We start from the raw sequence: 23,584 nt of genomic DNA, 5'->3' as shown, positions 1-23,584 counted from the left end.
AGACATACCCACTTCGGCCTGAATTAGGCATTTGTACCTTACAATTCATATATTTCTCTTTATATTTTCGCAATGTCACCAATTAACAAACATCGGCACCCATTGAACTCCTCAATAATTAATTTTAATGAGAATTAATAAAATATTGTATTTTAGTTAGCTATTGTGACATTTAGTCGTACAACGTTATCTGTATACAGAGTGCTTCCCAACAAGAGTCTTCTTCTTTTTTCTTTTTTCCATGTTCTCATAGTTTGCTTAGAAGCAGGATTTCCAATCTTGTTGGAAGCATACAGGACAAACAGAGCCTCTGTCGTCCTAGTAAGAGCCGTTCTGGCGACATAAATTTTCAAAGCTCTTACAACATCAAAAGATTTTGGGACCGCCACAGCATCCGTAGCCACGGGTACCATGTGAAACGAAGAAACCACCTTCAGCAGAAATTGTTGACGAGTCCTCAATTCCGCTCTATCCGAATGAAAGATCAAATATGGGCTCTTGTGAGACAAAGCCGCCAACTCGGACACTCGTCTGGCCGACGCCAGAGCCAAAAGCATGACCACTTTCCAAGTGAGAAACTTTAACTCAACCTTACGCAAAGGTTCAAACCAGTGAGACATAAGAAACTGCAACACCACTTCAAGATCTCACGGCGCCATGGGTGGCGCAAATGGAGGATGGATATGCAGCACTCCCTTCACGAAAGTCTGAACCCCAGAAAGAACGGCCAATTCCTTTTGAAAGAAAATAGATAAAGCCGAAATCTGCACTTTGATGGAACCCAATTTCAGGCCTGCATCCACGCCTGCCTGCAAAAAATGGAGGAAACGACCCAAGTGAAACTCCTCCGCAGGAGCTGCTTTGGTTTCACACCATGACACATACTTTCTCCAAATACGATGATAATGTTTTGCCGTAACCTCCTTCCTAGCTTTAAGGAGAGTGGGGTTGACCTCCCCGGGAATACCTTTCCGAGCTAGGATTTGGCGCTCAACTTCCACGCCGTCAAACGCAGCCGCGGTAAGTCCGGAAACACGCAGGGCCCCTGCAGTAACCGGTCCTCTCTTAGAGGAAGCGGCCAAGGATCTTCTACAAGCAATTCCTGAAGATCCGGATACCAGGCCCTCTGTGGCCAATCTGGAACGACGAGTATTGCCTGAACCGTCGTTCGTCTTACGATCCTCAGCACCTTTGGAATGAGAGGACCTGGAGGGAACACATACACCGACTGAAACACCCACGGAGTTACCAGGTGTCCACTGCACTGGCTTGGGGGTCCCTTGACCTGGAACAATACCTCGGAAGCTTCTTGTTGAGACGAGACGCCATCATGTCTATAAGAGGAATTCCCCAACGCCTTGTCACTTCTGCAAATACCTCTTGATGAAGAGCCCACTCTCCCGGATGGCGATCGTGTCTGCTGAGGAAGTTTGCTTCCCAGTTGTCCACGCCCGGGAGGAAGACTGCTGACAGAGAGCGCTCACATGCTGTTCCGCCCAGCGAAGGATTCTTGTGGCCTCCGCCATTGCCACCCTGCTCCTTGTTCCGCCTTGGCGGTTTACGTACGCCACCGCTGTTATGTTGTCCGACTGGATCAGGACAGGGAGACCCTGAAGAAGGTTCTTCGCTTGCAGGAGGCCATTGTTAATTGCTCTTAACTCTAGAACATTTATGTGGAGACAAGATTCCTGGCTTTACCACTTTCCCTGGAAACTTCCTCCTTGCGTGACTGCGCCCCAGCCTCGGAGATTTGCATCTGTGGTCAGTAGGACCCAGTTCTGGATTCCGAATCGGCGCCCCCTCTAGAAGGTGAGAACCTTGCAGCCACCACAGGAGAGAAATCCTGGCCCTGGAAGATTAAACTTATTTTCCGGTGCATGTGCAGGTGAGACCCGGACCATTTGTTCAGCAGATCCCATTAAAACACCCGTGCATGAAACCTGCCAACCGGAATGGCTTCGTAAGCCGCAACCATCTTCCCTAGCACCAGAGTGCATTGATGAATCGACACACTTGTCGGCCTCAGAAGCTCCCTGACCATGGTCTGGATTTCCAGAGCTTTGTCCTCCGGAAGAAACACTCTCTGTAGCTCCGTGTCTAAGATCATGCCCAGGAAGGGCAGCCGAGTGGACGGGATCAACTGAGACTTTGCCAAATTTAGAATCCAACCGTGATGTCGCAGGACCGACAGGGAGAGATCCACATTTCTTAACAACTGTTCCTTGGACCTCGCCTTTATCAGGAGATCGTCCAAGTACGGGATAATTGTGACCCCTTGCTTGCGAAGGAGAACCATCATTTCCGCCATTACCTTGGTGAAAACCCTCGGGGCCGCGGAAAGCCCAAACGGCAATGCCTGAAATTGGTAATGACAATACTGTACCGCAAACCTCAAGAAGGCCTGATGAGGAGGGTATATCGGGACATGCAAGTAAGCATCCTTTATGTCGACTGGCGCCATAAAATCCCACCCTTCGAGGCTGGAGATCACCGCTCATAGAGACTCCATCTTGAACTTGAAAATTTTCAAGTATGGATTGAGGGATTTCAGGTTCAAAATAGGTCTGACCGAGTCGTCCGGCTTCGGCACGACAAAGAGGCTCGAATAGAACCCTTCCCCCCCGTTGGGACGGGGGAACCGGCATAACGACCCTCTGTTGACACAACTTTTGTATTGCAGCAGTTACCACTTCTCTTTCGGGAAGAGACACTGGCAAGGCCGACATGAAAAAGCGGCGGGGGGAGTATCTCCTGAAACTCCAGTTTGTACCCTTTGGACACTATGTCTAAGACGCAAGGATCCAGGGCCGATTGACACCAGACCTGACTGAAGAATCGGAGACGGCCCCCCCACCGGTACGGAAGCGTCATGCTGTAGATTTGGTAGAGACAGGGGAGGACTTTTGGTCCTGGGAGCCTGACACGGCGGGCGACTTCTTTCCCCTTCCTCTACCCTTTGAAGCGAGGAAGGACAAGCCCTTTCCTTTTTTGTATTTATTAGGCTGAAAGGACTGCATCTGATGATGGGGTGCCTTTTTCTGTTGTGTGGGAACATAAGGAAGAAAAGATGACTTACCCACAGTAGCGGTAGCCACCAGGTCAGCAAGACAGTCACCAAACAAGACACTACCTTTAAAAGGGAGAGCTTCCATATTCTTCTTGGAGTCGGCATCAGCATTCCATTGATGAATCCACAGCGCCCTCCTGGCCGTGACCGCCATGGCATTGGCTCTTGATCCCAAGAAGCAAACATCCCTCGCCGCATCCTTTAGGTAATCTACAGCATCCTTGATATAACCAAGAGTCAAAAGAATGTTATCCTTATCAAGGGTATTCATATCAGAAGCCAAATTATCAGCCCACTTAGCAATAGCACTACTCACCCAAACCGACGCCACAGCAGGTCTGAGCAATGCACCAGTATTAACGAAAATGGACTTCAATGTCGTCTCCAGCTTGCGATCCGCCGGATCCTTGAGAGCAGCCGTGTCAGGAGACAGAAGCGCCACCTTCTTGGACAGTCGTGATAGAGCCTTGTCCACATTGGGGGACGACTCCTATTTGTCCCTGTCGTCAGAGGGGAAAGGATACGCCATCAAAATTCTCTTGGGAATCTGCCATCTTTTGTCAGGCGACTCCCAAGCCTTTTCACAAAGCGCGTTCATTTCATGTGAGGGGGGAAACTTCACCTCAGGCTTTTTCCCCTTAAATAAGCAAACCCTTGTGTCTGGGACAGCAGGTTCCTCAGAGATACGTAAAACATCTTTGATAGCTACAATCATATACTGAATACTCCTAACAACCCTTGGATGTAAAGAAGCCTCATCGAAATCGACATCGGAATCAGAGTCCGTGTCAGTATCTGTATCTGCCATCTGGGTAAAAGAACGCTTTTGTGACCCTGAGGTGGTCTGTACCTGAGACAAAGCCTCCTCCATGGATTTCCTCCATGTTTGTGTCTGCGAATCAGATTTATCCAGTCTCTTAGACAATAAAGCCACATTTGCATTCAGTGTACTCAGCATAGCCACCCAATCAGCAGTCGGCTGTGCCGACAGAGTCATACCCAAATCCCTCTCTGCGCCCCCAGTAACTTCCTCCGGGGAGGAACACTCAGCCTCAGACATGTCGACCTGAAGTACCGACACACCCACACTCACACCGGCCAAAAACAAGGGGACAGACCCAAAGGGAAGCCTGTAGAGAGAAACGCAGAGGGAGTATGCCAGCTCACACCCCAGCGCCCATATACTAAAAGAGATAATATATGTGTCTAGCGCTGTCTAATTAGGATAAAAGCTGCGCTGTACCGTTACTGAAGTCTTCTGCCGTCTGATGTCTTCGGTTCTTCTAATACTCACCCGGCTTCTTTCTTCTGGCTTCTGTGAGGGGGGTGACGGCGCGGCTCCGGGAACAAGCAGCTAGGCGAACCAAGTGATCGAACCCTCTGGAGCTAATGGTGTCCAGTAGCCTAAGAAGCAGAGCCTTTAACTAAGAAGTAGGTCTGACTTCTCTCCCCTCAGTCCCACGAAGCAGGGAGCCTGTAGCCAGCAGGTCTCCCTGAAAATAAAAAACCTAACAAAAGTCTTTCCAGAGAAACTCAGTAGAGCTCCCCTAGTGTGTGTCCAGTCACTCCTGGGCACAAAGTCTAACTGAGGTCTGGGGGAGGGGCATAGAGGGAGGAGCCAGGTCACACCCACTCAAAGTCTTTTTAGTATGCCCAAGCTCCTGTGGATCCCGTCTATACCCCATGGTCCTTTTGGAGTCCCCAGCATCCTCTAGGACGTAAGAGAAATGATTTTAGTTTAAAAAAACAATAATAAAAAAAATAGAAATATTTCTTTTCAAACATCGATCGGGAACATTGCGACCATCGGAACATCGGTAACATCGCGACCATCACAACTTTAGTTTTTAGAGCCTGGACAGCTGCCAGGTACTCAGGGGGGCCTGGGGGTGACTTGGGGGCGATGATTTACACTTACCAATGGCTGATATTGTCTGCAGCCACTGGGGTGGAGGATCCTGCCGTGCTGACCGATCAGCAATGATCAGCAGCATGGCAACACTGGGTGCTGGAAGGCAGAGGGATCTTCCGGTCCCTCTGACAGCAGCAGCAGCGTAGGGAAGTTTACCTTCCCTGCTGCTGTTAACACCATTTATCTGACTGGTTGCATCCTGTGCAACCAGGTCAGATAAAGCACTTGTGACCATGCCAGGCAAGTGGTTAAGGGATAGTATACAGAATTTCCTTGAAGCCAATAAGGTTATTATAATGGCCAACATGGATTTGTGAAGGATAGATCATGTCAAACAAACTTGTTAGGCTTTTATGAAACAGTGCGAACTTAGATCGGGGTAAGGAGGTGGATGTAATCTTTTTAGACTTTGCTGAAGCTTTCGACACAGTACCGCACATGAGACTTATCTACAAGTTACAAGAACTGGGGCTAGGGAGCACAATATGCACTTGGGTCAGAAATTGGTTAGATAATAGGGAGCAGCGCGTTGTGGTAAATGGAACGTATTTGAATTGGACTGAAGTACTAAGTGTTGTGCCACAAGGTTCTGTACTTGGACCACTATTGTTCAACATTTTCATAAATGATCTAGCAGTAGGGCTAGAGAGCATGGTGTCAATTTTTGAAGACGATACCAAACTGTGTAAGGTTATAAATTCAGAGGGAGATGCGGAGTCTCTTCAGAATGACTTATTTAAACTGGAAGCATGGGCAGCAAAATGGCAAATGAGGTTCAATACAGACAAGTGTAAGGTAATGCACTTTGGTAGCAAGAACAAAAATAACACCTACATACTAAATGGGGTAAAACTAGGGGATTCTGTACTTGAAAAAGACTTAGGTGTTCACATAGATAACAAATTTAGCAGTAGTACCCAAAGTAGGAATGCAGCAAAGAAGGTAAACAAGGTATTAGCATGCATCAATCCCTAACGAGGCCACATCTTGAACACTGTGCACAATTTTGGGCACCATACTACAAAAAAAAGATATCCTAGAACTAGAAACGGTTCAGAGATGGCGACCAAACTGTTCCAAGGGGATGGAGACGCTGGAAGATGAGGAAAGGCTTGCTAGGATAGGCATGTTTACATTGGAAAAGAGGAGATTAAGAGGGGATATGATTAACATTTACAAATAAGTAAGGGGACAATACACTGAGCTTGCAGAGGATCTGTTTTTGATAAGATCGACACAGGGGACACGTGGACATCCGCTCAGGTTGGAGGAGAGGAGATTTCGCACACAGAGACAAAAAGGTTTCTTCACAGTAAGGACAATACGTGTTTGGAATTTCCTGCCTGAGAGAGTAGTAAAGGCGGACTCGGTCATTACTTTTAAGAATGGGCTAGATAAATTCCTAATGGAAAAGGATATACAGGGTTATGGTGGATAATACAGCGTAGGAGACCACAAATAGTTTGAACTCGATGGACAAATTGTCTTTTTTCAACCTAAGAAACTACACTATGTAATATTGGATCTTGATTCAGAGATCGCCAGTGTGTAATGTATACATTTTTTATTGTATTTATATAAGTGTATGCATGTGTAAATGTACAGTAGATAGATAGACATAAGATATGTGTGTGTATGTATGTGTGTGTGTGTATATATATATATATATATATATATATGTATATGTGTGTATGTGTATATATATATATATATATATATATATATACACACACACACACTCTCTCTCGCTTGGATTTTTATTTACAACTGTTATATAACAATAAATGCTCTTGAGCGGTTTCTGTTTTTAATAAGTGTAGGAACTGTATTCTTTTTAAAAGAGGTCTTTGTATTGTAGATACTATAGCACACGTTTTGTCTATAGCTATCCTATTAATGAAGGCTCTTGTGTACATTTACCTGCTACAGATGAATGATTTCAGTAGAGTTTCCTCCACCGTTTCAGTCTTTGAGATTGAATTACTTCCTCTTCTCTCCCCTGGGTAGACCACCCTGCATCTTTATGTCTCTATTCCTTGTTCTAGTGTTTCCCGTCATGGAGAATATACTTCCGTGCTGTAGATCATGTGTGACCCTGTGGTCCCTGTGTGTGACGGGCCACACGTTCCATTTGCTTGCAGTAGCTGAGGTTTCATAAACACTCGTCTTACACTATCCTCCCTCATGTAAATGTCCTGGTTACACCTGTGGTCTATCAGGGCTGTGTGACAGCAAATTCCTACACAGTGACCTCATGTAAATGTCCTGGTTACACCTGTGGTCTAGCAGGGCTGTGTGGCAGCATGTTCCTACACAGTGACCTCATGTAAATGTCCTGTTTACACCTGTGGTCTATCAGGGCTGTGTGACAGCAGGTTCCTACACAGTGACCTCATGTAAATGTTATGATTACACCTGTGGTCTAGCAGGGATGTGTGACAACAAGTCACCTCATGTTAATGATGTAGATTTTACGCAGCCGATTGCAGTTTCCCATCACACATGCATTGAGTGTGGAGTCTCTGATTGCTTTGCTCCTTGTAGGCAGATTCCAATGTGTATGAAATAAGAGCTGGCAGTATTTCCATATTCCTTATCGTTGTTTCTCTTGTAGGGAATTGTAGACCTACTTATCGCAGACTGGTCTAGGGTCTAGTTGGCAGCAGTCATTTTAGCAGCATTTATCAACCCTATATACATCACTGACTGGGAACCACCTCTGAGGCAAAGTTTGTCTTCAGAAAGTGCAGGCGATTCTGTAACTACTGTAAAACAGGGTGTTCATTTATTTTTTATTTTTTTTGTACAGATCAACACAAATGTGTCCTTATACACCTAACTTTAATACATCTTGCGGCACAAGAGAGCTGTGCTGACAGGTGTAACGTAGCAACCTTTTCTTTAAATTTACGTCCTCTTCGCACCGCAGGCGCAGGGAAACACCACTCAGTCTGTACACGAGATGCCGGGCTGCAAATTTGACCCCACATGAATTATTTCTAAATGTGTGCAAAGTTGCATATAAAACACAATGGAACTCGGCTGTGGCGAAAGCTGTTGCATCGTAACCCCATCGTGTGCAGAGTCTGACTCTGTCGCACACAGATGTACAAGTGTCACATATCAAATTAATCAGTGCAGTCTCGTGAAGTGGTTTTGTTGCATTGCAGTTAGGATGCACATTCATAAGAAATAAACATGCTTAACGGAAGCCCAAGTCGTGTGGAACCTGGCCTGCTGGGAAGGGATGTTTGGCGCTACTGTGGCAAATGTGTATGAGAATACCTCTTTATGTTTATAAGTAGAGTATCTGTAAACATAGGGCAAATCACATGTAGTTATGTGTACTGCACAGGTGATTGATGTTATAACATGTATGGGCTTCCACATTAAATATGATCGGTGGGTGGGGGGGGGGGTCTTTCCCACTATTCGTTGTATTATGGGTGGTCCCAGCACTCACATATGCAGTAACTGTTCATGGCTGCTTGGCAGAAAAAAGGGGGCGCGGCAGGGGGGTATTCAAGCTTCTACAGACAATAAGTAGAGCTGTTGCCTATAGCTACCAATCAGATTCTAGCTATCATTTTATAGAATGTACTTGATAAATGATAGCTAGAACCTGATTCATTGCTGTCGGCAACCTATCCAGTGGTCGTTTTTAGAAGGTTTGGTACGTCTCCCCAGAGAACACAACATGTGGCCTAATACAGACCTGATCGCTATTGTGCGAAATCGCACAGCGGCCGATTATGGAATGACTGCATATGCACCGCAATACACAGGCGCGAGCCCAAACAGCGACAGGATGGTGTGAAAATTTTGATTGCAAGGTGATCGACAGGAAGCGTTTGTGGGTGGTAACCGCCCGTTTTCTGGGAGTGTCAGGAAAAACGCAGTCGTTCCCAAGCGTTTTCATGTGTGTGATTTCCGCACCGGTTATGCACAGACTGGAAATGGTGAGTGAGTTGCGAACGGATTTGCCGTTGCCCGCTGTCTCACGAAGTTTTGCACGGCATACGCATGCATTCGGGTTTTCACTCTCTATGGGCGGCGACTATCCGATCGCAGACCTCTGCAAAAAACGTAGAGGAGCGATCAGGTCTGAATTAGGCCGATGGCCTGTAGCAAATGTTGGCTGCTGGGTGTTTGAACACACACTGGTTGTGTAAGTACAGCAAAAATATCACAAGGGAGAAGCTGACACAGCAGTGTAATACATAAAAGGTGCAGTACACACACAGGCTACAGTAGATAATGGTGATCTGAAGGTGGACTGATATTAGGTAAATATTTGTCAGGGACTGCCTGATATGTGTTTGGGATATGGGGCCTGGTTCTGAGTCGCACTCACAGAGTATACGCACAGGGTGTCATAGCTGCTGTGGAAATGTGATGGGCATTGACTGGGTTGTGGCTTGGTGGTAGACTCCGTGCAAAACTGGGCCTCTCAGTGAGCATGTGCAATTGGAGTGTGAGGGGCCAGTGCAAGCTACTGCAGAGCCACAAGCACAGGAGGCTGTGGTCAGACTGAGATAAAGCACCTGCCAAAAGGCTGGTGCTAGTATCAATGGTGAGAACAACGGTGGCGCGTAAGGATGCACCAATCTGTATTACAGCGTACAGTACCAAGATGCTAAAAATGTCTATTTCAGACCTTGCACATTCAGCCGCACAGATCTACACAATAGGAGGGGTCTGTAGCTGCATTTGTGTATAGTCGCAGATGGGCGACCGCCAATGGATGCTGCTGCCTGTGTCTCAGAATGACACTCATTGCTCTGTTTAATTCACCTCTTCTGCACATTTTATTGTATTCGGTTTTCCTCACAGGGCCTGAGCCATTAGATCATGGATGGGAAACCTTTGGCCCTCCAGCTGTTGCTAAACTACACATACCAGCATGCCTTGCAACAGTTTTGCAATTTGGCCATGCAAAAACTGTTGCAGGGCATGCTGGGATGTGTAGTTCAACAACAGCTGGAGAGCCAAAGGTTCCCCATCCCTGCATTAGATCCAGAAGCTCAGACTCGCTCCATTCCCGTAGAGAGCTGGCAGCGCAGAGTCTTTGCTCTGCAGTGTTGTACTGTGTGGGATGCTGCTTGTGGGGAGATGGAGGAATCACCAGAGATGACCTAAGCAAAGCACAGACCTCCTATCACAAGTCCAGCTTCCTACTTCATTACAGCCAAAATAAAATTTCTATGTGCTTCTCAGATACTGCCCCGTACAGCCTTATTTATTGCTTACATTCATAAGAGCGAGGAGACATCCAGAGTCTCTGACATGTGGAGCAGCGGGAACGTGCAGAAGGTGTCCCTTTAAAAGTAAAGGCTGAGGCCCAACCTCCTCCAGCTCCGATATGCAGGTCTCTTTGCCGAGTGGAAATGGCTGTGTGCCCTTGGCTTAGGCTGGTCATTAAATTTGTCATCTTTCTTAAACCAATCAAATCTCTGTAACATTTTGATGAATCTCAGTGGACTCTGTATTGATTTCCTGATGCAATTTATGCAACCGCTGTTGGACCAACAATCACACAGCCATATTTTCTCAGGGCTGGAAGTATGACCATGGGAACAGTCTGCAGAATGTTGACAGAGCGTTTCATTGCTTTTATGACTGATGATGTGGCCTCCAGTAGTCTGAGCCAGATTCATTCACTGACAATGCTCACTGTGGGGGCTCATTAATGAGAGAGACGCAAATCAAAATACTATCTGGATCTGCTCGATAGCACATGGCTTTGCCAGGGGCAGAGTAAAGTGAGGACGGTGTAGAGCAGGCAGAGATTGGGTCTTACCCTTCACTTTTAATGGGACTCCTGTTACCTCTGCATGTTCCACATAAATGTGCAATACATCCCGCCACTTAATAGTTACTAACACCAGTATGTACCTAGAGTTGTGATTAAAATTGCAGAGGACAGCAGTCCCGACAAACTGTCCTTTGCTATTACAGGACTTCCAGGCCTATGACCCGGGTGCCTGACATGCAGGCCTTGTGCAGCCAGGTCTCTTCCTTCCACACAACACTCGGCAAAGCATTCTTTGATGGACCCCTCTTTGTGTACGAGGGTATTGCCAAGCTGAAGCCGGAAAAGCTCTCCTCCCCCCCCCCCCCCCCCCCCCGCCCGAAGTGCTGCTGAAAAATTGGAAGCACATAATTCTCTAGAGCAGTGTTTACCGTGTCCGGTCTTCATGAAAACCTAACCATGCATGTTTTCCAGATCATCTAGCTGGAGCACAGGGTTCTTGACTGTATAGCTCTACAAGTGGCACTAATTATTCCTGGTAATACCTTGATAACAAGCGCTGTTAGGGTTCCTGAGGACATGAGAAACACTGCTCTAGAGTGTCATTATATACTGGAACAATAAGATTTCTCTTCACTAGAACTAATGGGCTTCTTGTAAATGGCTCCAGACAATTGTTCCTCCACCACCAAACTTCACAGTTGACCGTATGCCAAGCCAGAGCCACAGACTGCCAGATGAAGTGTGATCTGTCACTCTAAAGAACGTATTTCCACTCTTGCACATGCTGATCTGAGGCTTATAGCGGCTTGGCCATGGAACCCATTCTGGTGCTGATGTTAGTTTGGAATTCTATAGTGAGTGTTGCAAACAAGGACAGACAATTGTAATGCACTAAGCACTTCAGCAGTTGGCCGCTAAGTGGCTGTTTCTCGAAGACTTTTCCACTTTACAATAACAGCATGAAGAGCTGATAAAGGGCAGCAAAGGGCAAACATTTGACAAACTGACTTGTTGGAAAGGTGTTATCCACTGACAGTGCTAGGTTTTTCTCCTTGGTTTGTTTCTTCAGATTGCTATTATTATTACATTTTACAGTGTTTATGTAACTACCATGACAACCACAGTTACATGACACATGAACGTAATGGACAGAGATGTTTTGTTTGTGACCTTCTCCCCCTTTGCCATCACATAACATGACATGCTGAGAACTGTTAGTCTGTGTTGGTCAGTTATACGTGTCCCTCTAGAGAGATTTTGAAAAGGAGATAATGATTTGCACAATAACTTATTATTACATAAAATTATCTAAGTTGGATTTATTTATTTTATTTTAGCTGATGTACTTTTCGGTTTTTCCCCACTGGTTGAAAGGTCATTTAGATGTCTCCTATTCATGTAACTTGTCAGTTTGCACAATCATTTTTTTTTTCTTTTTTATGTTTTCCTTCCATTTTACTGAAGGTGGAAGAACAGAAATACAAACTAGGAAGATAATTAAAAACATTAATCAAAAAGTCTATAATTAAAAACCAATCCTATAAAAACTGAACTGTGTGTACACAATGAGGGGGGAGTTTGTTTTGTCTTTCTTAAGTGTTATGTTCCATCTGGTTAGCGTGCTTTTATGGTCACCCGCACATCCTCTGTAAATCACAATGAGACGTTGACACCATTGTTTTACCCTCTTAACACTCTGTTTTATTATAATACAGCAATAGACAAAGGAAAGCTGATCGCTGACATTCCTTTTTATTGCAGTATAGCTGGAGCTGGATGTTGGCACATGCTGTAGGCATAGATCACTTTATAGCACAAGTAAAATCACTGTGGTAAAAGTCACACTTTAACCTCTGTTTTAGCAAGTGTCTGGCTACAGTATTTCAACCGCCACTTCCACATGTGCAAATGCCCGTAGTTTTAATATTCCAAAGCTACCATTGCCGCCTTCATTGGGAAATCAATGTGCGAAAACAAAAGTACATTTTTTTTATTCTTCATTAATAACCTTCACAATGTTTAATCTGTAGTTCTGGTGGTTTATTCATTCACTTCCTGCAAAATAAAAATCTTGTTTCTGCAGCGGGGTACACTGGGATTCCACAGGGAATACATTGGGGTGTAGAGTTGGATCTTGATCCGAGGCACCAACATGTTAAAGCTTAGACTGTTCCCAGGATGCATGTCACCGCCTCCTCTATAACCCCGCCTCCAGGCACTGGAGCTCAGTTTGTAAGTTGGTGCCTGCAGTGCAGGTCACTAACAGGTGGGGCTGCGCTAGGCAACCCTGAAAAGAGCTTTATAAGAAGACTTTAAGGGCCACAGCACTTATGTCAGGCTGACATTCTGTGCTGCGGCTCCATCACCTCCCCAGCAGGGCTGCATACTCCCGCGGCTGGGTTCCTGAGTACTTGCAGCAGAGTGGAAAAAAGAAAACTTTCACATATGACAATAGCGCTCACCAAGTGACATGCAAAAGTGTATAAACAACTGGTATAAAATGCATTCACCCTTAATAAAGGTATTCCTCATTGATGAAATGAATGGAGGATGGAGATTCACTCTAGGGGATCCTCATAACAAGCATCGATATTCAAAATAGAGCAGATGAATTCCCAAAAATCTGAAAGATAAGTGCCTCTTTCCCCAATATGAATGGGTATAAAATAAGAGGCACCATTAAACACAGACCATAGTGTAGTAGTTTTGATAAAAACACGCACTAGTTTTAATGCACAGATAAAACTTACAAGAAGTTAAAAGAACAAAAGCATGTCATAAAATACTTCATGGGATAACACAGATGTTATATCACCCAACGATTCCTTGCAGCCACAGCAGATGGTGTTGGAGGGTGTGCACAGTCTCTCCAGGTGTCCACTAGCATGCAGGATAACAGTGGGTAATTGTGTCCAAATGTCCCAGGGTCAGTCACAAATTAAAAACGAGAGCCACGCTTAACGCGTATCGGACCAAGCGTCCTTCATCAGAAGCGTGGATTAATGGCTCCAAACTGGTGTTTTTATACTGTGCTGATTGATGGTCCCAGCTGTCTCCAATTGTCATCCGCTCGTTGCGCTCCGTCCAGCGCACATGCGCGATGACAACCGGAAACCGTAAGTCGTCGGTGCGTGTCACCATGCGTTCCACATACCCGGAAGTCTTCAAATCGGCGTTCCTTCACTGTAATACGTGGATATCCTTGCTGTTTATATGCGTTTCACTGACCAGGAAACGCACAGAACCATCATCCAGTCATTCCCTTGTAAAAGGATCTCATAACAGATATGACATAGAGTCCCGGACTGATTCACATGGAGCTCAAGACAGGGTTTCTTCTTCAAACTCTGTCCAACTCCTCTGCAGCAGCAGCCGCACCCAGTCTGTGGCACCGGTCATCAGGCACAGCACCGCTGACGCTCTCCAAGATCGCGTGGCTGCACATCAGGGAGGAGGTAAGACTGTCCCCCAGGTGGGACCCGCCGGTTAATTGTGGTCGCGATCCAGGGAGACAGACTGCGCAGCTGGCGTGGACACTGTACTGCACAGGGACCCCACTATATCCACCAGGGCAAGGGAGCACAGGTCGGATTTACTAAAATACGTTTTATATAGGCTCCACAGTACCCGGTGATGAGGACCAGCATAAGGGACAAGGCGCAGACCTGTAGCCCCTCCCCCAGCTCTGGGTGCCATCTACTGCTGGTGTTCCCGCCCTGGAGCTGCATTTCACTCTCCCTCACTCCCTGGCAGAGATTTTGGCGCCATCTTCACTACTAGCTGGGCTGATCTCCGGGACTGCAGGGCTCTGTCTCCTCTGTAAACCCGCCTGTCTCATCAGCGCTGTGCATTTACAGGCACTTAAGTATTCTACATGTCATTTGAGACAGTGTTCGTTAAGAACAAGCGTACTGCTATCTGAATATTTAGTACAAGTATTCTGTGATATACATCCAGTATCTACTGTGCATTGAGATATCTGTACTCATACATATTTATATGTAGTTCTACTAGTCCAGTGCAGTTTTATTGTTTATATGTAATAACTTCTGCATTGTACCTGTGACTGAGTGTGTCTGTAGCTGTTGTGTAGATGTCATTCTCCTGTATCACACATATTGCTATCAATATTTCTCTGACGTCCTAAGTGGATGCTGGGACTCCGTAAGGACCATGGGGAATAGCGACTCTGCAGGAGACTGGGCACAACTAAAGAAAGCTTTAGGACTACCTGGTGTGCACTGGCTCCTCCCACTATGACCCTCCTCCAGACCTCAGTTAGAATCTTGTGCCCGGCTGAGCTGGATGCACACTAGGGGCTCTCCTGAGCTCCTAGAAAAGAAAGTATACTTTTAGGTTTTTTATTTTCAGTGAGATCTGCTGGCAACAGACTCACTGCTACGAGGGACTAAGGGGAGAAGAAGCGAACCTACCTGCTTGCAGCTAGCTTGGGCTTCTTAGGCTACTGGACACCATTAGCTCCAGAGGGATCGAACACAGGCCCAGCCTCGGTCGTCCGGTCCCGGAGCCGCGCCGCCGTCCCCCCTTACAGAGCCAGAAGCAAGAAGATGGTCCTGGAAATCGGCGGCAGAAGACTTCGGTCTTCAATAAGGTAGCACACAGCACTGCAGCTATGCGCCATTGCTCCTCATGCACACCTCACACTCCGGTCACTGATGGGTGCAGGGCGCTGGGGGGGGCGCCCTGAGCAGCAATATTAAACACCTTGCTGGCATAAAACTCACATAATATAGTCTTAGAGGCTATATATGTGAAAAATACCCCTGCCAGATAACCATAAAAAAGCGGGAGAAGTCCGCCGAAAAAGGGGCGGGGCTATCTCCCTCAGCACACTGGCGCCATTTTTCCCTCACAGCTCCGCTGGAAGGATTGCTCCCAGGCTCTCCCCTGCAGTTTCAAGACTACAAAGGGTAAAAAAGAGAGGGGGGGCACTAAATTTAGGCACAGTAGTATACATATAAGCAGCTATAAGGGAAAATCACTCAGTTATAGTGTTAATCCCTGTGTTATATAGCGCTCTGGTGTGTGCTGGCATACTCTCTCTCTGTCTCCCCAAAGGGCTTTGTGGGGTCCTGTCCTCAGTCAGAGCATTCCCTGTGTGTGTGCGGTGTGTCGGTACGGCTGTGTCGACATGTTTGATGAGGAGGCTTATGTGGAGGCGGAGCAGATGCTGATAAACTTGTGGAAGGAATTACGTGAAAGTGTCAACTCCTTACATAAAAGGTTTGACGACATAGCAGATGTGGGACAGCCGGCTTCTCAGCTCGTGCCTGCCCAACTGTCTCAAAAGCCATCAGGGGCTCTAAAACGCCCGCTACATCAGATGGCAGACACAGATGTCGACACGGATACTGAATCCAGTGTCGACGACGATGAGACTAATGTAACTTCCAATAGGGCCACACGTTACATGATTGAGGCAATGAAAAATGTGTTGCACATTTCTGATGTTACCCCAGGTACCACAAAAAAGGGTATTATGTTTGGGGAGAAAAAACTACCAGTGGTTTTTCCCCCATCTGATGAATTAAATGAGGTGTGTGAAGAAGCGTGGGCTTCCCCCGATAAGAAACTGGTAATTTCTAAAAAGTTACTAATGGCGTACCCTTTCCCGCCAGAGGATAGGTCACGTTGGGAAACATCCCCTAGGGTGGATAAAGCGCTCACACGCCTGTCAAAGAAGGTGGCACTACCGTCTCCGGATACGGCCGCCCTGAAGGAGCCTGCTGATAGGAAGCAGGAGGCTATCCTGAAGTCTGTATATACACACTCAGGTATTATTTTAAGACCGGCTATTGCTTCAGCATGGATGTGCAGTGCTGCAGCTGCGTGGTCAGATTCCCTCTCGGAAAATATTGATACCCTTGACAGGGACACTGTATTGCTAACCATAGAGCATATAAAAGACGCAGTCTTATACATGAGAGATGCACAGAGGGATATTTGCCGGCTGGCATCTAAAATAAGTGCAATGTCCATTTCTGCCAGGAGAGGGTTATGGACTCGGCAGTGGACAGGGGATGCAGATTCTAAAAGGCATATGGAAGTTTTGCCTTATAAAGGTGAGGAGTTGTTTGGGGATGGTCTCTCGGACCTCGTTTCCACAGCGACAGCTGGGAAGTCAGCTTTTCTACCCCATGTTCCCTCACAGGCAAAGAAAGCACCGTATTATCAGGTACAGTCCTTTCGGCCCCAAAAAGGCAAGCGGGTTAAAGGCGCGTCCTTTCTGCCCAGAGGCAGAGGTAGAGGGAAAAAGCTGCAGCATACAGCCAGTTCCCAGGAACAAAAGTCCTCCCCCGTTTCCTCTAAGTCCACCGCATGACGCTGGGGCTCCACAGGCGGAGCCAGTGACGGTGGGGGCCCGTCTCAAGAACTTCAGCAATCAGTGGGGCTCGCTCACGGGTAGATCCCTGGATTCTTCAAGTGGTATCTCAGGGGTACAAGCTGGAATTCGAGACGTCTCCCCCTCGCCGTTTTCTCAAATCTGCCTTGCCAACAACTCCCTCAGACAGGGAGGCTGTGCTAGAGGCAATTAACAAGCTGTATTCCCAACAGGTGATAGTCAAGGTGCCCCTCCTTCAACAAGGACGGGGTTACTATTCCACAATGTTTGTGGTACCGAAACCGGACGGTTCGGTGAGACCCATTTTAAATTTGAAATCCTTGAACACTTATATAAAAAAATTCAAGTTCAAGATGGAATCGCTCAGGGCGGTTATTTCAAGCCTGGACGAGGGGGATTACATGGTATCACTGGACATCAAGGATGCTTACCTGCATGTCCCCATTTACCATCCTCACCAGGAGAACCTCAGATTTGTGGTACAGGATTGTCATTACCAATTCCAGACGTTGCCGTTTGGTCTGTCCACGGCACCGAGGGTATTTACCAAGGTAATGGCCGAAATGATGGTACTCCTTCGAAAAAAGGGAGTTTTAATTATCCCGTACTTGGACGATCTCCTGATAAAGGCGAGGTCCAGGGAGCAGTGGTTGGTCGGGGTAGCACTATCTCGGGAGGTGCTACAACAGCACGGTTGGATTCTAAATATTCCAAAGTCACAGCTGGTCCCTACGACACGTCTACTCTTCCTGGGGATGGTTCTGGACACAGAACAGAAAAAAGTGTTTCTCCCGGAGGAGAAAGCCAAGGAGCTGTCATCTCTAGTCAGAGGCCTCCTGAAACCAAAACAGGTGTCGGTGCATCACTGCACGCGAGTCCTGGGAAAAATAGTAGCTTCCTACGAAGCAATTCCATTCGGCAGGTTCCATGCAAGGACCTTTCAGTGGGACCTGTTGGACAAGTGGTCCGGATCGCATCTTCAGATGCATCGGCTGATAACCCTGTCTCCAAGGACCAGGGTGTCTCTGCTGTGGTGGCTGCAGAGTGCTCATCTTCAAGAGGGCCGCAGATTCGGCATACAGGACTGGGTCCTGGTGACCACGGATGCCAGCCTTCGAGGCTGGGGGGCAGTCACACAGGGAAGAAACTTCCAGGGACTGTGGTCAAGTCAGGAGACTTCCCTACACATAAATATTCTGGAACTGAGGGCCATTTACAATGCCCTAAGTCAGGCAAGACCCCTGCTTCAAAACCAGCCGGTACTGATTCAGTCAGACAACATCACGGCAGTCGCCCATGTAAACTGACAGGGCAGCACAAGAAGCAGGATGGCGATGGCAGAAGCCACAAGGATTCTCCGATGGGCGGAAAATCACGTGTTAGCACTGTCAGCAGTGTTCATTCCGGGAGTGGACAACTGGGAAGCAGACTTCCTCAGCAGGCACGACCTCCACCCGGGAGAGTGGGGACTTCATCCAGAAGTCTTCCAGCTGATTGTAAACCGTTGGGAACGGCCACAGGTGGACATGATGGCGTCCCGCCTAAACAAAAAGCTAGAAAGATATTGCGCCAGGTCGAGAGACCCTCAGGCAATAGCTGTGGACGCTCTAGTGACACCGTGGGTGTACCAGTCGGTTATTGTGTTCCCTCCTCTTCCTCTCATACCCAAGGTACTGAGGATAATAAGAAAAAGAGGAGTAAGAACTATACTCATTGTTCCGGATTGGCCAAGAAGAGCTTGGTACCCGGAACTTCAAGAACTGATCTCGGAGGACCCATGGCCTCTGCCGCTCAGACAGGACCTGCTGCAGCAGGGGCCCTGTCTGTTCCAAGACTTACCGCGGCTGCGTTTGACGGCATGGCGGTTGAACGCCGGATCCTGAAGGAAAAGGGCATTCCGGAGGAAGTCATCCCTACGCTGATTAAAGCTAGGAAAGAAGTGACCGCAAACCATTATCACCGCATATGGCGAAAATATGTTGCGTGGTGTGAGGCCAGGAAGGCCCCAACGGAGGAATTTCAGCTGGGCCGTTTTCTGCACTTCCTACAGTCAGGGGGGACTATGGGCCTAAAATTGGGTTCCATAAAGGTACAGATTTCGACTGTCGATTTTCTTCCAGAAAGAACTGGCTTCACTGCCTGAAGTTCAGACATTTGTTAAGGGAGTGCTGCATATTCAGCCCCCTTTTGTGCCTCCAGTGGCACCTTGGGATCTCAACGTGGTGTTGGATTTCCTAAAGTCGCATTGGTTTGAGCCACTTAAAACCGTGGATTTGAAATATCTCACGTGGAAAGTGGTCTTGCTGTTGGCCTTGGCTTCGGCCAGGCGTGTGTCAGAATTGGCGGCTTTGTCATGTAAAAGCCCTTATCTTGTTTTCCATATGGATAGGGCAGAATTGAGGACTCGTCCCCAGTTTCTCCCTAAGGTGGTATCAGCTTTTCATTTGAACCAACCTATTGTAGTGCCTGCGGCTACTAAAGACTTGGAGGATTCCAAGTTGTTGGACGTAGTCAGGGCCCTGAAAATTTATGTTTCCAGGACAGCTAGTGTCAGGAAAACTGACTCGCTATTTATCCTGTATGCACCCAACAAGCTGGGTGCTCCTGCTTCAAAGCAGACTATTGCTCGCTGGATCTGTAGTACGATTCAGCTTGCACATTCAGCGGCTGGACTGCCGCATCCTAGATCAGTGAAAGCCATTCCACGAGGAAGGTGGGCTCTTCTTGGGCGGCTGCCCGAGGGGTCTCGGCTTTACAACTTTGCCGAGCAGCTACTTGGTCGGGGTCAAACACATTTGCAAAATTCTACAAGTTTGATACCCTGGCTGAGGAGGACCTAGAGTTTGCTCATTCGGTGCTGCAGAGTCATCCGCACTCTCCCGCCCGTTTGGGAGCTTTGGTATAATCCCCATGGTCCTTACGGAGTCCCAGCATCCACTTAGGACGTCAGAGAAAATAAGATTTTACTCACCGGTAAATCTATTTCTCGTAGTCCGTAGTGGATGCTGGGCGCCCATCCCAAGTGCGGCTTGTCTGCAATACTTGTATATAGTTATTGTTTAACTAAAGGGTTATTGTTGAGCCATCTGTTGAGAGGCTCAGTTATATTTCATACTGTTAACTGGGTATAGTATCACGAGTTATACGGTGTGATTGGTGTGGCTGGTATGAGTCTTACCCGGGATTCAAAATCCTTCCTTATTGTGTAAAGCTCTTCCGGGCACAGTATCCTAACTGAGGTCTGGAGGAGGGTCATAGTGGGAGGAGCCAGTGCACACCAGGTAGTCCTAAAGCTTTCTTTAGTTGTGCCCAGTCTCCTTCGGAGCCGCTATTCCCCATGGTCCTTACGGAGTCCCAGCATCCACTACGGACTACGAGAAATAGATTTACCGGTGAGTAAAATCTTATTATTCTGTACCCTGAGGGGCAAGGTGCGTCAGGGTACTATATATATATATATATATATATATATATATATATATATATATATATATATATATATACATATATACATATATACATATATATACACATATATAATATGGGCAAAAAAGTAGTTTGGACAGCCACCGATTGTGCAAGTTGACCCACTTGAAAAGATGAGAGAGGTCTGTAATTTCCATCATAGGTACACTTCAACTGTGAGAGACAGATTCTGAAAAAAAAAACAGAAAATTACAATGTATGATTTTTAAACAATTTACTTTTATAATCTTGTGGAAAATAAATATTTGGACAATCAAAATGTTTAGCTCAATACTTTGTAATATAACCTCGGTTGGCACTTACAGAGGTCAAACGTTTCCTGTAGTTTTTGACCAGGTTTGCACACACTGTAGCAGGTATTTTGTCCCACTCTTCCATGCAGATCTTCTCTATTTGGCTGTCCAAATACTTTTTTTGCCCCACTGTGTGTGTGTGTGTGTGTGTGTGTGTGTGTGTGTGTATATGTATATATATATATATATATATATATTAGTGCTACCCAGAATATACGATTTGGTATTTTTACTGTGCGTTTGTCACCTCATACTGCTTAAATCCTCTGTGTCCTGTATTTACTGTCACATGACATAGGGGGTTGTTTGCAGGTATTATGTTTGTCTGTCTATATTGTACTGTTACGCCCTAAAGCTACGTTCCTTATAGTGTCTGCCACACAGGGCGGGAAATCCGCGGATGCTTCTGCATCCTGCAGTGCTTGCACCATGGATTTACCTGAGGGGGAAGTTTTAGATGCTGGTTCAGGCGCTGGGTGCCATACACCCAGTCAACCTGCAGCACCTGTGGCCAATCAGGACCCACCTTGGGCAGTGTTCTCAAGTATGCTGAATACACTTGTGACACCTCTTACACCCCCAGTGGGACCTCCTGTGCCATTACAGCCAAATATTGTCCCTGTAGTTAATCCACCCTGGGCGGATACTCTGTCTACCCAATTACAACAATTAAATCAATCTTTGGTTAGACTAAAGTCTACCACGCGCCCCTCTGGGGCCAAGGGGTCATCTAGGTGGGCCATTTCTTCCTCACAATCCACTAATATTTCGGATAATTCTTGCGATGAGGATGGGGAATATACTGATCCGTCAGATACTGATACTGTTGCTTCTGATGAGGAATCTACAACCCAGGTTGTTGATCCTGAGCTAGTGAAGGCTATTAAGCTGATTCTCCAAATAGATGATGAGACTGAGCCTACTACTGCATCTAAGAAACCTGATAAGTTCAAACGTCGGAAGGTTGCTAAAATAGTCTTACCACATTCTGACCATTTAATTGACATACGTCTGGAATCCTGGTCGTCTCCAGTAAAGACATTTTCCCTGTCTAAAATGATGCTAGCTCGTTATCCTATCCCTGCGGAGTTGAGTAACAAGTGGGAAATGCCACCGCCGGTGGACTCTCATGTCGCCCGTCTTGAGGTGTCATCTACTCTGCCTGTCACCACTGTCACCTCACTGAAGGAACCGACTGATAAGCATGTGGAGGGATGCCTGTAGTCTCTTTAGTCTCTTACTGGTGTGGTACATAGACCTACTATGGCAGCGTCCTGGGCTGTGAAAGGAATTGAAGCATGGGTTCAGGTAATTGAGGATGAGCTGCCTCTGGATTTTTATGACACTGCCAGACAATATCTATCTTATATTACCACAGCCTCCCACTATATTCAGGAGGCAGCCTCTGATGCAGGTGTAATGGCAGCCAAGGCATCTACTTCGTCTATCCTGGCTCGCCGAATTCTGTGGTTGTGGTCCTGGAAGATGGACATTGACTCCAAAAAGACCTTGGTGGTGCTCCCTTTTCAAGGGAGACATCCTATTTGGGGAGGATCTGAACAAGATTGTGACTGACTTTGCGACTGTCAAGACTGCGTTTCTCCCAAGTACTAATCCTTCTGCTCCGAAGGCTAAGAGTACAACTTTTCGTTCCTTTCTACCACCAGGGAAAGCAAAAGGTCAGGCATATCTGAGACAGGCTTGTGTTTCCAAAACCACTAAGCCCAAATCTAAACAATCCTGGGACACCCGTCAGCCTGCTTCCAAACAGGATAAGCCTGCTGCATGACGGTGTGGGCCTAACCCTGGGAGAACCCAGGGTGGGAGGCCGACTTCTGCAGTTCGGACGCCTGGGTGCGGGAATTTGTCTCTCACGGTTATGCAATCTCTTTCAAGAGACGTCCCTACAGTTTCGCACAACAGTTATCCCTGCGGAACTGTTAAAAGTGCAAGCTCTACACTTGGTTGTACAATCCCTCCTGGACACAGGAGTGGTAGTGCCAGTACCTCTGTCTAAGAGAGGCAGGGAATACTATTCGACCCTGTTTCTAGTTCCGAAACCAAATGGGTCCTTCCGGCCTATGCTCAACCTCAAATCATTGAACAAGTTTGTGAGGGTATCCAAATTCCGTATGGAAACTCTGTGCTCTATTGTGCCGGCCATGGAACCCGAAGGCTATATGGTATCCCTGGACATACAGGATGCCTACCTGCACATACCTATTGCCATGTCGCATCAGCAATATCTATTGCTATTGGCAACCTACATTATCAATTCCAGGCCCTGCCTTTTGTACTGGCCGCGGCCCCTCGGATCTTTACCAAGGTTATGGCCGTGATGATGGCTCTTCTCCGCCGTCAGGGAATCCGGATCCTGCCATATCTGGACGACTTGCTGATCCTGGCGAACTCCCAAGAGGTTCTCCTCGGTCATCTGGAGCTGGCGGTCCAATTCCTACAAGCCCACGGGTTGCTCATCAACTGGAAAATGTCCTCACTGGTCCCTGCTTGGAGCATGGTGCACCTTGGGGCACTATTGGACACACACAGCCAACGGTTGGTTTTGTCTGCAGAGAAAGTCCTGAAACTTCAGGACAGGATCAGATATTTCCTTTCTCGCCCAAGAGTGTCGATACACTCAGCGATGCAAGTACTAGGCCTCATGGTGTCGGCTTTCGCCATGGTAGAGTATGCTCAATTTCATTCT

General features: G+C 46.9%; 1 protein-coding gene across 5 annotated transcripts in view; it reads left to right on the top strand.

The window, feature by feature from the left end:
• The window catches only part of AFAP1 (actin filament associated protein 1), a 230,302-nt gene that overhangs the window by 136,505 nt on the left and 70,213 nt on the right, over positions 1 to 23,584 (top strand). The window lies entirely within an intron of this gene.

This window comes from Pseudophryne corroboree, chromosome 1, assembly GCF_028390025.1.
Source record: "Pseudophryne corroboree isolate aPseCor3 chromosome 1, aPseCor3.hap2, whole genome shotgun sequence".
In the NCBI taxonomy this organism is placed as follows: Eukaryota; Metazoa; Chordata; class Amphibia; order Anura; family Myobatrachidae; genus Pseudophryne; species Pseudophryne corroboree.
The sequence above is the reverse complement of the archived record's forward strand: the minus strand, read 5'-3'. Positions and strand labels throughout refer to the sequence as shown.